Below are 17801 nucleotides of genomic sequence, written 5' to 3'. Positions count from 1 at the left end.
TTTCAGGCTGTTACCAGATTCAATTTCTCTTAGAATATCTAATATCCTCATCTGCAGGGATTCACAGGGATTTCAGAGGGGAAATCTACAAAGTAAAATACTTGCTACGGTGAAAGGATCCCTAGGTCCTGTCGGTGGATTGATGCACGAATGAAACTCACGCCCAGTGTGCTGCAGAACTGAACCTGGCTTATAGAAATATAGAAACTGGGGGGGTTGCTCATCATTTCCAACTCTGCAGTTCAACTGCGGACCCCGTAACAGCACGGGGCGATACGCCACAGACATGAAGGGGAATGGTTTTGCGTTCATTGCTTTGCATGTCACACTGGCACAGCTGCGTGGAACTCTGGCATTGCACTGCCAGCCCAGGCGCTGCTGATGGATCCTCTTGGAGGAGCTGGTCCCCACGGCCGTGATGACCCCTCTCCTGTGGCAGTGGTGCCATCGCCAGCACCCACTAGATGGTGGTCTATGATAACGAGAAGGCGGCTTCCCAGGCCCCGAGAGCAGAGAGCTGGCTGCCATGGGGGGCTGAAGGGATGTGCCAAACCACAGCACCTGTGGGCACAGTCCTAAAACTGCCGGGGTGGGGGTGGGGGTGGGGGTGGGGGTGGGGGTGGGGGGATCACTGAAGCTGCCTTCCCGGGAAAACCTGCCGGTTTCTCATGGAGCTGGGTCGCTCCAAGTTGGGGCTCGCTGCCAGCAACGTACATGTGTGCAAGGGCAACTAAGCCCACTCACAAACATAAATAAACACGTTAGAAGGGCTCATCATCTGCAGTTCACATCACTAATTCACTTTCAACATGAATGCTGCGCCCAAGCTTTGACACTCCAGGCACCCCGGTCCAGGACTTGAATCAATGCGCTGCTGCTCCTCATAGCTCCGTATGGATTCTGCGTGATGATAGATGCTGAAAGCATGAGCAAGGCTTTCAGTAATTCGAGCTATCAGGGGCTGAACTAAAAGGCTTCGACACCTCGCTGCCCTCCCTGCACTGCTGGACCCTGGCAGTCCGAGCCTGCGCCTGGCACAACCAAAGAGCTGAAATGCAAAGAGCATCTTCCTCTGCAACCAGCACAGCGTGTAAGCAAAAAGGGAGCTTTACACCTGTTCTCTGACAGGACTGGAGAGCATTTTTTTTCCTAGGATTTTGTTTTCTTGAAGTGCTTTCTTAGGGTAGTGAGCAGTGCTGGCAGAAGGACTGGTGAGGCTGTGAATCTCCATCCTTGGAGAGTTTCAAATCCAACTGGACAAAATTCCACTGAGTAACCTGACCTAACTTTGAAGCCAGCCTTGTTTCAAGCAGCAAATTGAAGCACCCTGCCTATACCTTTCTGTGATTCTGTGATATATTTGATCTCTTTCATTCTTAAATTGACTGTCTGAAATGCGCTGTGCAGGCAGAAGGGGAAGAGGACATGGATAATTATAACCGCAACTGCAAATCCATCTGAATAGGATCAACGTGCAAAAACACACAAGACCACATTTGTGGTGTTTGGTCCCAGAGTTCGCTCCCAAAGGCGCATGCACACAGCCTCCAGGGACCAGCAGCTGATTTGTACTGGAGCGTTCTTCCTTCTGAACATAACCACTAGATGGGGAAGCAAGCACTTGATTTTTCACCATTTCTTAGTGAACAGTTTCACTTCCTTGGTTTGGCTATGCTCACACAATTCACCGTGTTCTTGCCTCTTGTTTTAGCATCTCTAAATGGCCACCTGCTCTCGTACCCTGTGCTATAGCACCAGGCCATAGGATTTCAGCCTAAGTTTAAAGGTGCTGCCCTAGAACACGAAAGAAAGGCCATAAAGCTGGAGGCATATAGCACACGGGTTTGGGTCTGCAGAGGCTGTGTAGCAGTCATATAGCAAATCATTTCAGGGAAATGATTTAACAGACAGGTTTGCATATACACCTGCAAACAGTCGATACCTTTAGTCTCTTCTGTCTTCTTTACCTCCATGACATTTTTAAAGATTCTCTAGCAGTCTGGAACATTTTTGCCTGTAACAAAAGCAGTCGAGGTCTACCTTGGCTTCAAGATCTAGCACTGAATAAAATCATCAAAACCAATTGGGAAAATTAGAAATACAGACTGTGGCTATTCAAGGCTGTAGTGTATATTCAGGAGGAAATAAAAGCTTTGGGGTGTGGTGCTGATGCGTCTCATGATCAGTGTCTGTCCCTAAGAATCCCAGTTGGGATTATCAGGACCATGAGTTTTGCCACAATGATTTTGGGATTAGGCAGTTAGAATTCTTTCTTGGGGAATCACTGATTATGTGAATTGTAGAGGAAAGAAGCTGGGTTAATTATCATTGATAATATACAACTGTGGGCTGGCTTCAGGGGCGGTGGGTTGGCCAATGTAGATAAGGTGCAGCTGTGGCTGGTTCTGTTAAGCGGTTGAGAGCTAATGAAGAGAGGGCAGCCGAGGAAGAGGAGAGAGAACTCATGCCTTGGATGAGGTGAAGGCAGCAGAGGGACTGTATGAAGAGTACGCTGGTATGAGATGGTAAAAGACCTTGTTGCACCTTGATAGTTTGGAGAGTGCTGTGACAGTGAATGCCAGTTTTTATTTGAAATGGCACCTTCTTAGACTTGAGACATCAGAGAAAACTCTAATTACGCAGAGCATGAGGCACACAAAGGTGTCTGGCTAAGGATCCCTCCAGAGGGGCCCTGTATGTTCAGCTGCCACTCCAGCTCAGGGTAAGTATCTGGTCCCGTGGCCATGCTGAGCAGGGCACTATACCTGTGTTAGCCCCCAGCCACAGCAACCCTGACCCCTCTCAGGACCCCCCTGCACAGCTTCAAGTCCACACACACTTCCCACATGTTTCTGCCTTCCCAGCGTTAACTCAAGCACACACCACCCTGGTTAACACTTCTGTGCGGTTTAGCCCCTGGGTGGCATTAGGCACGGACACAGCAACTTTCTCCACAGCCAGAGTGGATGGGCCAGGCACATGTTCCACACCAGGTAGCACCAGAATGGTCAGGGCACTGGAGACGGTGAGGTCAGGGCGTGGAGAAAGATTCCCAAGGCACTGGGATGGCAGCATGCCTGCCCTTATATCCCAAGTCAACGTTCTTTATGGCCACAAAAGAGGACAGGTGAAGAGGGGCCGGACAACTTGTCAAAAGTCTCCCTTACATTGCTCCTGCCCCCACTTACAGCAGCACATCTTACCTCCAGGAAGATCATAGGATGCACTGCCCAGGAGAGATCACCCTGGAGAAGCAATGGGGAAGTGCCAGCGTACCAGAGCTGGACAGGAAGAGGGGACAATCAATAATGATTGATTCCTGCAGTGACACAAGAGGAGCAACAACTCCTACCTTGCTGGCCAAAGCACACTCTGTGCCCTGGACTGGGCAATGGAAAGTTAAGAAACCAGTGACAGTGCATTTACTACCTCTGCCAGAAAGCCCACTGCCTGGGGAGCTGAACTGGACCCCCCTGCAGCCTGCCCCTGTGAGGAGGGGTCTTACAGCTGTAAGCATAGGGGCCATTGCAGAGAGACCCCTGAGCACCAAAGAGCCCCTGTGTGCTACCAAAGCGGTCTGAAAGGCTTTAGAAGATGGAATGGGCTCCCCTTGAGGACGGCAGGGTTGGACCCCAGCAGCTGCTTGCACTTGAGTGCAAGCACGGCTTTTTGCACTCCTGTCTGGGAGCCAGGGTGGGGAGAGTGTTTGTAACTACAGAGGCTGATTCTGGGGCAAAGGTGCCCTTAACTCAGCGGTTCAGTAAATATCCCAGTTACCCATATTATTGAAGTGACACGCTTCACCTGTCAGCACCCATGGCTGCAGTGCTCCTTCCTCCAAAAGCCACGCATGCAGGTGGGTGTCACTTCACGTGCTGGAGATGAACTATCCACCCAGTTTATCTGGGTCTGTTTCCTTCTGCTCCGCGTCGGCTGGGTGCCACCTCAGACTAAAGCAACGTCAGTCGCCCTTTTTCTAAGCTAAGCGCTAGCATGCAGATTCACACTGATGAAGCACCAGGGGGGGGTGACACAAGTTTTCAGTCGCAAAAGCAACTGTCTCTGTACAACAGAGTTTCCTGAAAGATGAAAAAGTGGGTTTTGAAGAAAAGAAACCCAAAGAGAACACACTTTTACTGGTCTTTTTTAACAAAAATCTTTTAGAACTTTAAAAGTTCGGTATAAACGTGACCAAAATGCACTATCAGCCTCCTTCCTCAGTTCTGCAGAACAACCTGACGTTGAGTTTCACAGCAACACTCTGTACAAATCCAGTATCAGTCTCCAGTAGCCAAACTTTTCTTGTTTAAAGCAGTAGAAGGGGCATCTTTTGATAAGAATGATGAGGCACACATGGGTCCTTCAAGGTCCAAACAGATCAGACCCACATCAAGTGTGTTTCTGAAAGCTGATGTAGAGCTGGGCCATGCCACTGATGCTTGCTTAACTCTAGAGCCAGAAAGGAAACATCTCAAATGGAGAATCAGGTGTGTAAGATGCAGGGCAGTGGTGAACCTCACCCAGGTACTATTCTTCTCTGCAAAGCAGCATTGCTGACTGCCTTATACCTCACTGGCCTGAAATACAAGTACAAAGCTGCTGAATAACTGAGGCAGCCCTTCCCTGCTGTGTGTGCTCCTGATGGAGGTAGAAGGGCTGCAAATGATGTGACTGTAACAAAGGCAGGCTATGAAAAGTGCAGAGTAACCGTGGCAGGTCGCTTCACCAGCTTTCACCCAGCGGAGGTCAGGTCTGTGGAAACTGGTTCCTGCAAATTAGCCGAGAAGCAATTAAGACTGGTGATCTCCCACCACCTCTCTAGCGTTACACCCAATTCATTCTACCTGTCCTATACATCCTTGGTTTTGTTGGTGCCTCTGTGATACAAAGCATAGTAAAAGTCAGACAAATTGGTGTACACTGGACACAAAAACATCCCAGCTTTCTCTGCTTGTCCTGCTGAAAGGACTGCAGATTTTGAGAATTAGCACATTCTTGAGTCTTGCTAGTTTATTACGGGATTGTCACTGTGGTCTGTAAGAGGCACTACTGCAAAAAAAGTATCCTAAGGAGGTGTGAAATGCTGCCAGTGAGCAAACTAAAGCAAGCTTTCTGTTCTAATCACCATTCCCAAGAGGCTTTGCTTTGAGTTCTGCAGCCCCATTTGAATGCCACAGACTTCAGAAAAGATGTGGAACATCTGAAGAGTCAAGAGAAAGCAAGAGCTGGACAGCACCACCCGTGAGGAAAGAGAGAAAAAATTTCAATTGTTCAGTCAAACTGGGACTGTCTCAGTGGCTTCCCCAGTAGTAAGAACATTGTGTACAAATCCGTGCTTGCCTTTCTTCATCCGTGCTTGGTGAGTGCTGTGTCCTGCAGGCACCTGCAGCCCTGCCACAATGTTCTCTTCCAGCTCTTCTTTACCACACAGTATGTACACAAAGTGGATTGGACCCAGCAAGGGACCCAGAGCATTCACCCCGTGATCTACCAGTTAGAATAGGTAGATCTACCTGTTAGGTAGATTACACCCCTAAAACTTGGGTTTAAACCCTGCTGAGATGGAGCAGAGACCTAAATCCAGGTCTTTCATAGCTCTTGTGAATGAATGTGTCCATCACAGAATGAGCAGGCACCTCTAAGCTTTGCTTTGTAAGAGGTAGATTTATAACTGCCTATGAACAAAACAGTAAGATTTTTATTATTTTGGCAAGGGGAAAAAAATAATTTCTCTATAAAGCTGTTTCTCAAAGGCATATTACAGTAAAGGTGATTTCTCTGTTGAAACAGTGCTGGCATCTTAGACTATTCTTGCATTTTTCTAAGGGCACCGTTCTCTGTAGGTGTGGAAACGATCATTCTTGACTCAAGGAGAAAAGGAACGTTTATGCGCACAGCACCCTGTGATACTGTGCATGGGAGCTTGTGCCACAGCTGCTGCACACTGTTCACACTTGTACGGGACACTTGGCTGGAGGTCAGACATGCTGTTTGTCTCCACCGATGACAAGCAAGACCTTTCCAGAAGGATCTCACCACAGCCTTAGTGGTCAATCTCTTGAAAGAAAAATAAGTAACACCCTTACCTATTGGTGTGGGGGGTGTATAAGCACCGCGCTGTGTCGATCACCTAAACAGGCCAGGGGCGCGTTCCCAGTGCATCTGCAGGATGCCACACAGCACCATGCAGGACCAGCCACACGGTGAGCAGCTCTGCATCACCGGTATCAGCACGGCATCGGCACCACGCCTGCGATGCAGGTCCCAACTGTAGCGTTCAGGGCTTGGGATGGAGCTCCTCTGGCCTTTCCCAGGGACCCCAGTGCAGGCCCCTGTGCTCTGAGAAGGTCCTCCTGTGTTTCAACTTTGCAAACGGTTCGTTATTAACAGCAGACAACATTATCATCAGCTGCAGTCCATTTTATCGCCAGAACAAGCTCTGTCTCCCTCGGCTGTCAGCATTGCAAGACCTGACTGCAGGCCTCCTGGCTCCTTTCTGCTTCTCGCCTCCAGCAGCTCCCGCTGCCCTTGGCCACCATTGCCCAGCATCCCCCAGCAGCAAGCGAGGGGGGCTGGAGCCCTGCCAGCTGCCTGCTTTCACTGCACACTCCCTGCGCACAGCACTCAGCCAGGAGATAGCCATGCACGGCCAGGAGATAGCCATGCGCAGGCAGGAGATAGCCATGCACAGCCACAGCTCGTCCCAGCCCTGGCTCCAAGCCTGGCCCCAGGCAGTGGCCAGATGCTGGAGGGGTGGGAGTGGGGCCAGCAGAAGTCACAGGCACAAGAAGGAATAAGGAGCAAGCCGTGGAGGTGATGCATGTGGCTAACTGCTCCTCTCCAAAGGATTTCTTTCCATCTTCCAAAGCTTGGTGCCTGGCTTCACTCTGCAGCTGGGGGTTTGCAGATGCTGTCGTTCAACCTAAGCAGGCAGAGGCTGGTTCCTGAGCCACCTGTGCTCCCCCCTGCCACTCCAGCTTCACTCCAGGTCCACAGCGTGAAGGTATGGTGAGCACCCTGTAAAGGTAATACTCAGGTTGCTGCTGGATTTTGCGTGAAGACTTTGTTATTCCCAAATGGGGGCAGTACTCCTGACCCAGGGAAGCCTTAAAGGTGCTAAGGGACTTGCAAATACTCTTTCTTATTTCTTGTTTTCAAAGATTTTGTTCCATTTCTCATCATCACAGGAATAGGTGATGAGGGTATGGGATATCTCTGATAGAATTCATTCTTACAAAGTTTACACAAATCCAGGTTTTGTGAGCTGAAGCTCGCACACTTCTGACCTTTGAGAAGCAGCTTTGCTTTTTGGGCTTCATGTAAATAAAGGCAGGACACCAACTGTCACTTCTGTCTAGCCTTTCAATTTTCTAACACAGCTATGCAAGCTACACATTTTAACCAGAACTTAAGAATTAACTTTTGTGCTAGATGCCTGGAAATGTTGGTTAGACTGAGCAAGCATCACTTCCTTAAATTTCAGTCTCTCTTTTGACTCCATATTTTAAATTAGCTGACCTGGAAAGCGCTAACAGACCTCACCCATCAACGGTTTTTGTAAGGCAATGTTTTAAACGTGGATGAAACTTAAGCATATAAAAAACCTGTCCGAGGGGAAGCATATCATGGAATTGAAGTCTTATTAAATAACCTTGTTACTGAGTACCTAAGTCAAATCCTTCAGAGCGTGCTTCTTGCCTGTGCCTCCCTCCCCTCCTCGTCAGCACTAAGAGCATGCTACTGCTGCAAGGTGGACATTCAGCCCCTTGGACAACTGTGGAGCCGCTTGCTCTGTGTTTTCTTGTGCCTCCCATGAACAGCAGCAGCGGGGTGCAATGAGACACTCCATGTTTTAGGAGTGTTAGGGCGGAAAGTCTGAATAATGTTTATTTCTTTATTTGCTGCTTAAATCCAAAGGTTTCTGTATTATTTCATTGCATAGCATTGCAAGGGAACTAGAAATAGTACATTCAAAGTGTGAAGCATAGTTTCCAGGATTTACAGCTGTGTAATTCCCTTGGGATTTATTCCCATTGGTTAGCGCTGGGTGCGCACTGGTGACCTGAGTGACATTGTAGCATGAGGCTTTCTGCCCAGACACTTGCAGGCTTTTCTCACCTCCTAACAGGGGATTAAACAAGCCTACAGCAAGCACAGCTGCAAATTCAGAAGGTAAGAGCGTGTGGGTGGGTGGGAATGCATCGAGAAAAGGGAAAAATGTGCACAAATAAAGCAGAGAGAGAGAAATGGGGGCTGGCGGCACATGAAAGCTGTCAGATCGTCAGGCAGTCAGGATTCCTTCAGCGTTGAATGGCTAGCATTTATCAGTATTACTTTATCACTTATGGTTTGATAGTCTTTAAGTAAGAAGGGACTGTAGGTTGCAAGTTGTTTAACCAATTTTATGCAAGTGAGCAGGTTTTGAGTTAAACTGGGGTGAGGAGAGGTTGTCTGGAGCTGATCACTTAGCAGAGGTGCAAGGAGTGAAAGTATCAGAGGAACTGGGTTCTTGTGCTCAGCTTGGCCAGCGCGGGAGGAGAGGTCAGCTCTGCCGGCATCTCTGTTCCGGATACTCACCCTTCGTGTCACTCTGTGTTGACTGTCAGCAGTGCTAAAAAAAATACGTTGTGAAGCAAAGTATGCAGGACGCTGTTCCAGAGCTACTTCGTATCGCGGTGCTAAAAGAGGGCTGAGCAGATAGTGCAGGTATCCTGGCAAATGTGACACCACTCACAGCAGCAACGCCGAGCAGCAGCCTGGCGAGCAGATAAACACACCGCTGGCAAGGTTTGCTTCCCGAACGCTTCAGCATGGTCTGCTGCAAGAAGAGGAGTGGAATTTTCCAGCTGGTTAGTCCAACTGCATGTGCCACGCTCCCGGCTCCCCGCCGTGGCTGCTTGCGGATGCCCGTTTAGCTGCAGGCTATGAACTGTGAGATTTCTCAGGGGCTTCTCCTGGGTCAGGAACAATCACTGGAAAAGTAGATCAGAGAGCTCACAGAGGAGGTGGCCTGATAAGCTGGGAACGTGCCTTCCCTTTGGCTCAGTTTCTGTAATGAGCTGTGAGACAGTTTGCGTTGCCGCTGTTGACAGCGCGCAGCCAGCACCACTCCAGGCTTCTCTGTGCAAGGACCTGGGCCCTGCCTCAGCTCAGCCCCACACCCACAGGCGTCGGGGGTGCCCTTTCGCCCATCTGCTCTGCGATCCATGACAGGGGATGGGGAGAAATCCCTGCCTGGGGACTCAGCAAGGATGGTGTTAGAGGGAGAAGGGGTCCCTTGCACAGCTACGCTGCGTGCTGGCCGGGGAGCGCCAGCTCAGAGCACCCTCCACACTTACAGAGACCCCCGGAATCACAGCCCCCTGCTGTGTGTGCACACTGCCTGCATGTGCCAGGGAGACACAGGCACCAAATCTGGGCAGTCCCGGTGGGTGAAGGGTGCCCAGCAGACCCTACTGCTGCACCGAATGGAGCAGAACTGTCCCTGAGACACCAGCTCTGACAGCTGTTAAGGGGAGGGGGAGGCCGTACCTTCCCCAAAACGCTTCAAAGTGATCGAAGATGTAGCAGGAGGCAGAAAGCTTATGAAGCTCGATCGAGTCAACTGTTAATGTGAAAGCTGGTTTATTGACTTATGACTGCATTAATGTATCTACACCTATAAAAGAGTGATCTGGCAAAGACTGTGCTGAATGGATACGATCCGAAGATAGGCAGATAGCTAAACATGACTGATATAAGACACGATTCCCTGACTACAAAGGCAGATAGGCGAGGAGATGCATTTAACACCACCTGCAGTCCTTCAGACGAGATTCTGTACCTTTCTGATACAGCTTCCAGGAGATGCTCCACAGTGGGGAAGATGGGAAGATTCCTGCTGTATCCAGGAATCTTTGAATTTTCCACGTGGGGGTCTTATGGCAAGGCTCTACCCTAAGGCAAACAGATGTTTTGTCAAAATTAGGAGCCTAAGAAATATGTCAGAAAGGTCATTAAAAGAGTGAAATAAAGTGTCTCAAGAAAAGAGAGGCAGATCATGCTTCTCCTAGAGAGAACTTGAGAGAATGAAAAACAAAGTCCATCAGGAGTGGCTGAAAGCAGCTGCTTTTAGGGGATTTTGTAATTCAGTGAAGGAAAGCCAAGAGTGCAGATTTCCTCTAGCGCTTTCCTTTCCCTGAAGTCCTGTAGTTTTGGATTCTCCTTCCAGAAAGCCATTGAATAACTGGATAGACTCCTAATGGAAAGCAAATTGCAAAGTCAGACCCTGGAAGCCAACACACCACCTCAGTCTGTAGCCTAAGACCTCACTTGGGAAGAGAAGAGGAGGAAGCACGTGAATTTATGCCGAGGGAAGCGATGATTTGAGGGGGCATCTAGAAAAAACCTGGAGGTGCTGCTGTCCCAGTGACTGCTGCAGGATCATCCACCTTGATTAAGCTTTTCAGATGCCAGTTCTCATTTGCATTTTGGCCCCTCGGGCTGTGTCTGCAGGTGCTGTATGCATGAGTGTTTGCATATCCACACCGACTAAGCTACAGCTTTTTGGTTTGTCCGTGTCAGTATTGCCACTAACACCAGTAAGTCCAGTTCAGCTCCTCTGCAGCAGCAGCTGACTGCCTCTTCCTCACGCACAATTTCTAGGGTCAGGTAGACCCAGGCTTACATAATTTGCCTGGAATTGTGGTGAATTCATCACACCAGAAAAGAGTGATGGAGGTTCAGAAATTTTTCTAAATAGTATATTCTACTTAAAAGAAAATTAATTAACACAGGGCTATTCCTGTCCTGAAAAAGGAGGTCAGACTAGCATCAGAATTGGTCCCTTTTGTCCTTGTAATACATTTACACATATACAGCGTTGGGAGCTGTTGGGGAAGAGCACAATGCCGATGGTAATATCATGCAGAGAACGCCAAAGAAAATGGGCCAAGTTAAATTTGGACAAATATATCATCAGAGCAGCAGAAGTAAATAATTTCCATCCTGTTTTCCCAGCTCAGAGAAGGCAGACTTAGCCCACAGTAGTATCAGACTGAGCTACTTGAAACAACAGCATGTTTTTTTGACTTTCTCCAGTTTGTACAACTCACTAGTACAGGGTGCCCAAAAGAAAGTCTCATGCTGTTTTTGGAAAGCCACATGAGCCATTCCTGTGAAGTAATTAATTGCCAGCTCAGACATTTCATTTTCTGCAGAGCCAAGGAGAAAATGAGGGCCGTTTTGAACAACAGAAGCTTCAGGAGCTCACAACAGTTTGTCTCACTCATCAGTTGAAACTACCCAGTCAAAAATCTGGGGTAATAATTTTTGTCATCAGATATACTGGTTTTTAACTACCTCTTTCTTTGCTCCGTTGTCGCATCAGAAATTCTAACCAGTATGTCCGGGCAGGTGCTGTCAGTGAGAACTGCACCGCGGGCTCTTTCTCTTTTAGCCCTCCTGGCCCTGTTCTCCTTGGCCTTTGCTCTCCCTCGAGGCTGATGCACCATAGCAGCCCAGCTGCAGGGGGACACTGCAACAGAAATATCATGAGAGGCACCCACATGAAGAAATATTACAGCTCAGGTAGGAGCAGATTTACATCAGTTTGATCCAAACCAAAACATTTCCTCACATTTCTGAATTTCCCTGAACTTCATTTGTTGCAAGAGTTGAAATTTTGACTTTTTGTTCCAAAATAGGGCAAAAATAAATGTTGAAATATTGGCATTTCCCATAGGAAGGAAATTCCATTATTTGAGCAGCTCTGTGAAACACGAAGGAGGTTCATTTGCAAAAACTCTGCTAACTTGGAATGAAGGTCGCAGCTGCATAATTGGACTCTGCTCCCTGGGCCAAACTGGCAGTGCAGGATACAAAATTAATCCCAACCCCCAAATTAAGGTTACTGTAACAAGGAGAACAAGACTACAGAATTGCAAAATCCAGGGAAGGAAGGGTTGACGAATTGCTTAACATACCAGAAAATCACATCTTTCCCCATGACAATTGGCAACTGGGAATACCCCAGAGGCTTTCTGCACTCCAGCAGAAAACAACCCTGTTCCTATGACACATGGAGGCGAGGATGGTTCACAGACATCCCCCAACCACCCGCTTGTTCAGGTGACAGGGCTAGAGAAATTCTAGAGGAATGAAGGCAGGTTAATTAACATTGATAATGTACAACTGTGGGCTGGCTTCAGGGGTGGAGGGTTGGTTGATGTGGATAATGCACAGCTGTGGCTGGTTCCTGCTGAGTAGTTAAATAGCTCTGAGGACTGGATGGAGAGAGACCTGGAAGAAGTAGAGTGAGCAGAGAGAGTGTGCCCTGGATGTAGGAGAGGCCCTGGGAGAAGCAGAGGGCTGGGATGAGGAGAGGCCGGCTGGCAGAGGAGCCGGGAGAAGGAAGAATCCAGATGCGGCAGAGGCAAGAAGCAGGGTGGGCTGGCTTGAAGGGGATGGAGAAACAGCACGGGCAGGAGGTGAACCTTGGAAACCTCGTGGGGGCTGGTGGCTGTGCTGGGGCAAGGTGTGGGATCTGCTTGTTGGAGTTAACCTGGGGTGGGGGGGAAAAGCCTTGTTGCAGCTGGCCATAACTCTGTGCTAACAGAGATTCATGTGTGGGCTTTTTCCTTATTGTTATGTTATGAATCAACACTTAGCCTACCTTTAAAGTGTTCTGCTTTTTAAAGAGCTGATAATTGATATCTGTTTTCTTAAAGAAAAAGATGATAAAGAAGTAGGTGTTCTACTGGACCTGCAAACCCCTTCTTTGGACATGCAAGCCCTCTGTAGAAATCAGTCTCAGGAGTCCTTTGCCAAGAACTTCACTTGTTTAGGACCAAGATCTTTCCAAGCTCAGCAGATACAGACTGAGGGCATGTTTAAAGAGGGAGTGGGTGCAAAACAAACTGCCCTGTCCCTATGTAACATTTTTTTAGTCTACTTGTGAGACTAGCATAAATAATTCTGAAAGGTGCTTTGTGGAGAAAGTCGCCAGGAGCTGACTTGAGAAAGCTATTCCAGGCTGTTTCCCAACAAGCCCTTACTTCATCTTCAAACATCTGTGCAAGGATAGCATCAGAGGATCCTTGATAAGGTGACTAAGTGACACGAGGTGCAGTTGTCATGTCTTTTCTCATTGCCTCTCGCAAGGGTGGCATCGTGAGTTCCCTTTGCTGTTGATAAGTTGCAGTATCACGTGGCCTCTGTGCGATGTGGATGATCAAAGGTGCCTGGCAATTGTGGAGAGGGGGGAGGCTTTGGGGAGTTAGTTCACCATGGTGGCTGTGCCCCAGGGATTGCTCCACCCTGGAAAGACTCTGCCTGGACATCAGGCACCTCCATCCTGAGGGAGTAGAGCTCTTCACCTCCTCCATAGCTTCAGACTGCTGCTCTGTGTCCTAGTTAATAACTCAAAGGTGTCTGGAAACTGCCACAGGTGTAAGTCAAAATGAAACATGGGAGAAGCTGCTGAAGGAGAAAGTTTAAAGTGTTCATCACTGTCAGTTTATGGCTAAAAAAGGCCTAGGGGTGTGTTAACCTGGGGATTGGAAAACTGGGTAGGAGTTAGTACAGATCCTAGCAGCCAAGCTGAACTTCAGGCGGAGTAAGTGGGCAAGGACAATTATTCACTGTTAGCCAACCATTTCTCCCCAGGGTAGGTTCAGGGAGAAACGCACAGGGCTGTGGGGTGGCAGCTCTGCCCCTCTCCGGGTAGCACCAGGCAAAGAGTGCTCTTTGTTGCAGGTCACCGAGCATCCAGCAGACCGCTGGCAGGCTACCCTGCTGTAAGAAAAGCTGCTGGTTAAGCCACTGGGAGAAGCAGGGGCATGAGGAATAACAGATGTCCTCTTTCTGCGGCTCCCCCACCAGCACCCGATGTTGTGGACCCAGCAGAGGAGATCAGCTGTGTACAGGGCCGCACTGCGATGATCCACCTCTTTTTACTCCTGTGGCTGGACTGGCTCTCAGCCACACTTCTGCAGGAGTGTTTTGGGTGCATGGAGCAGGCAGAGGGCTGGAGCCTATTCCCCGTAACCACAGACATTCATTTTGGAATAAAATTATCCATTTGTGTAGCCCATTCCAATAGGTGATTTGCTGGAAAGATGACTGCGACTTTGCAGGGTACAGGGCTTGGGTTTCCAGGCACCAGCTGACATGTGTGACCTGAGACCTCACAGGACTTGTGCAGCCTTCCTCAGGAAGGTTAGTGCCATTTCTTCCACTTACATGTGGGCAACCAAGCTGTGTGAAGATCGAGCAACGTGTTGTGTGCAGACAGTGTGTCCTTGTCCCCTGATGCAGCAATGGCCCGTGCCCATGCTGATCTGGCAGATGGAGCAAGTTAAAACAAGGGGTGATGACAGAGATAGTCAAGACCCTGGGCTCCAAACGGCCCATCCAGCAAAGTCCCATCTAATCACTGTCCTGATTTACAGTTGGACTCAATGACCTTTAAGATCATTTTTCTTTTTCCACCTAAATGACTCTTTGATTCTATGATTACTGTTGGCAAAAAGCCCTTTGGTGTTGGGAGCTGCTCTCTGTAACCTGGGCTGAAGAGGTTTGGCTCTCCTTTTCCTACAGAGCCTGATAGGGACACAGGGCTCGGAGGGGGGGGGGGGGGGGAGGGGAGGGACTGCAGTTCCAGAACTCTCCATCAGATGAGCCTGACACTTTGGCTTTGACCTACCCCTTGCTGGATGAATTCAAACTCCATGGCAAGTTCTAGCGGCAGGCACAATGCATCGCTGTTTGTGTGCTAAAGTGGGAGTATGCAGCGAAGTCGCTGCATCAGTGCCACCTGAATTAAGGAGAAGGCTAATGTCAGGAAACAACTGACACAAGTCATATACCTGGTAGAAATAGAAACAGAGGTGCTGGTCTAACCTTGGTGCTGGACCTTGGGTTTTAGACATAATTTTTCACTCTGCCCAGTTCAGAGGCCAGCACGGGCTGTGTGGTGCTCACACCTGCAATCTGACTTGTGGTTTTGGCACAGTGCATTAATGGAAATCTTGAAATGTGGGACTTCTATCAAAGAAACTGTGGCAGGAATCGATACTTAAGAGATCAGCGAGTAAGGACAGTGGAATTTTTGCCTGCTTCCTTGAAAGCAGAGCCTGGCTCCCTGACGGACCATATTGCTGATTTATTTTCTTTGCACACTCAGTGAATCGATTCTTCCTTGTGACTTGCCTAATACACCAACAGGACATCACAGCGATTCGGCCGGGGCGCAGACACATGTCCGTCCCCACAGGCTGCTCTGGACACAGGGGTGTGTCTGGATCTCTGCGGTCCTGCTTAGACTGGACCGGCGAAGGACCAGCCCGTTCAGGGTATCCAGCTGTTGCTGCTGGATGGATTTCTGCAGGCAGTCACCCCTGTGGAAGGAATAGACTAAGGGGCAGGAGTGGGATGGGGATGAGATCTGGTTCTCATTTGACAGCTTGCCCTGCTCTCTGTTCCTGATAACGCTCTTTGCAGCTTGTGTGAGGAGGCAGAAGAAAGTGCAAAAACACGGGTAGTGTTAAATCCAGTGTGGGCTATATGCACCATCGTGGTGACAGGTGCTTTCTGTCCTCTGGTCTCCTGCAATCATAGAAGATTTTTTCAGTCTCCTCCTACATGCCACTCCCCCAGCCCCTACTGCCATGTATCCTGAGCATATTACAGTCTTCCTTTCCTCTCTCAGGAGGTACTGCTCAGAGCTCTCTGCTAACGCTGTACCTTTCTAAGGAGAAAATCCTGCATCCTGCCTTTGACTTCAAAGAATTAAAGAACGAAACAACTCAGAATAATCCCCCAAGACGAAAAAGACGTGCTGCCCTTCCTGCTTGACGACTGGCACTTGTTCCAGGTGGGTGGTTTTGTCAGCAAATCTGAATGCATGAATAAGAGCAGTGCCAGGTCTAGGGGCTGAAGCAGGACAGGAGGATGGCAGGAGATTTCCTTGGGCATATGCATGAGAGAGCAGCAGGGACAGCTCTCACCCTGCTTCAGGACAGGGGATTGCCCAGCAGGGAGTGCTTTAAAAGTGGGACTGTATGTTCTGGGCTGGGGTGAAATGCCTGGTGGGCAGCTAGAGCAAGCAGAGCTTATCACAGGATCTTAGCATGAGTAGGGAGCAATGGGGAAAGCAGCGTTTGTCCTCCCAGTACCAGACTTAGGCCCCAAAGCAGCTGATCAGCTGGTGATCACCTTGTCGCTGTAGAGCTTAGCTGGGTCAGCGGCTGAACCCTCAGCAGATCTGATCTCCTCTGGGGTCCATTGTCATGGCAGGAGTTGGCTGGGAGGGAGCTGGCTGCCAGATAGTGAGTGGGAAATGGAGATGCCCTAGCACATCATTGAGCAAAGCCCTGCCAGGGGCTGCTATAGCAACACAAAGATAGCTGAGTTCACCCCAGTTGGGCTTGGCAATGGAAATTTTCAGCACAGGCGCTTTGGCAGTGTTGCTTTCAGCTTACACTTCCCTTCCCAAGGGCAAGCAATGGGCCAGGCTGCGAAAGATCCAACAGTGTGAGGGGTGAGGATGCCTCCAGCCAGGGGGTCTGTAATCCCTCTCTATCCTGGTCCTCGGGACTGAAAAAACCCAGCTGTTGGCACAGTGGCTGGATTCAATGCTCCTGACCACAGGCACTGAGCTGCTGTTGAGGGAAAGTGAGGCAGGAATGCAGAAATCCACTTTGCCGTCCATGCAAAGCACCCATCCAGCTGGTGGTGGAGGGGCTGTAGCTTCCTACCCTGGAGTGCCAATGATCTGCCCAAAAGCAAGTAGGACTTGATAGCTGCTAACTGCAATTGTCAGGCCCCAAAGCAGAGTCCTGCAGGAGAAGCATGGCCCTGCCTGCCTTCTCTTGAACAGCCTGGCACATCCCTTCCTTGCAAACACTAAGCCTTCCCTCCCTCCACACAAGGATGGGCTCTGTAACTTCTGCCCACTCACTGGGTGACCCAGCACCAGAAGCTGTCCACCTTGGAAAGGCTGTCTCAGCAGCCCCTTGCCTTGCCCCTCCGTACCTGCCTAGCTTGTGCAAACCTCTTTCCAACCCCTCTCCTCCCGCAGAGATTCCTCTCTCTGCTCAGCCTTAGGGTGCTTCCCTTCTGCTACCTGTGGAGACTTCCCTCCTTGAAAACCCTCCTGGTTTTGATGCTGAACATAATAGCAGGGTTTCCTTGGAGACAAGAGAAACAGTGGGCTCGAAAGTGCTGATTATTTCACAGTTGCTGGCTGGCTTTCAGCAACAGCAACAACAAAAAAAGAGTTGTGTTAGCAGAGGGAAGAGGGGGCCTGGGGTAGCGGCTGTCGAGGGGGGGACGCCTGCCTGACACGCTTTCCCAGTGCTGTCCCGTTAGCAGCAAGGCTTGCCCGAGTGCCACGCTCATGCCCATGGCAGCGGTGTGACCGTACACGCTGTCCCAAGCACCGCCGCTCTGGGATTGCGTTGCCACTCTTCCCTCAGTCCCCAGAGGCTGGTAAACCTGGGAGAGACTTTGCGGTGGGCATTTCTAATTTGGCTGCCTTCTGTCAGTCCCAGGAGTAAACCTGACTAATTAGATTAACCCCTTGTGTATTCTTCTATGCAGACATTAGCAATAGTGGGACAGTGAGGTAAAGCACCAGCATTTCAGTCATTGCCTCCCATCCATTTGTTCTGAGCAGTGACAACTGGGTTTGTCCCAGGCAAGAGCCTGAAACCCTGGGGACTGGAGCTCTCCTCTGCTGCACTGCCCGCATGGTGTTTTGCCTGCCGTGGGGCTGGTTATATGATAATCGGCTGACATCTCTTGGGCACATTAACAATCAG

General features: G+C 49.5%; 1 protein-coding gene across 11 annotated transcripts in view; it reads left to right on the top strand.

The window, feature by feature from the left end:
• The first annotated feature begins 631 nt into the window (after nt 1-631).
• LOC308062512 (excitatory amino acid transporter 4-like) overlaps nt 632-17801 on the top strand; it is a 40522-nt gene continuing 23352 nt past the window's right edge. For 5 of the 11 annotated variants that reach the window (XM_080384125.1, XM_080384135.1, XM_080384130.1 and 2 more), the window contains exons 1-2: nt 633-7003; nt 15689-15853. The gene's annotated coding sequence lies outside the window, so the exon portion shown is untranslated. The other 6 variants (XM_080384127.1, XM_080384137.1, XM_080384136.1 and 3 more) reach the window with 5 other exon arrangements.

This window comes from Falco punctatus (assembly GCF_963210335.1).
Source record: "Falco punctatus genome assembly, chromosome: 4".
In the NCBI taxonomy this organism is placed as follows: domain Eukaryota; kingdom Metazoa; phylum Chordata; class Aves; order Falconiformes; family Falconidae; genus Falco; species Falco punctatus.
This window is presented reverse-complemented; position numbering and strand designations above follow the sequence as displayed.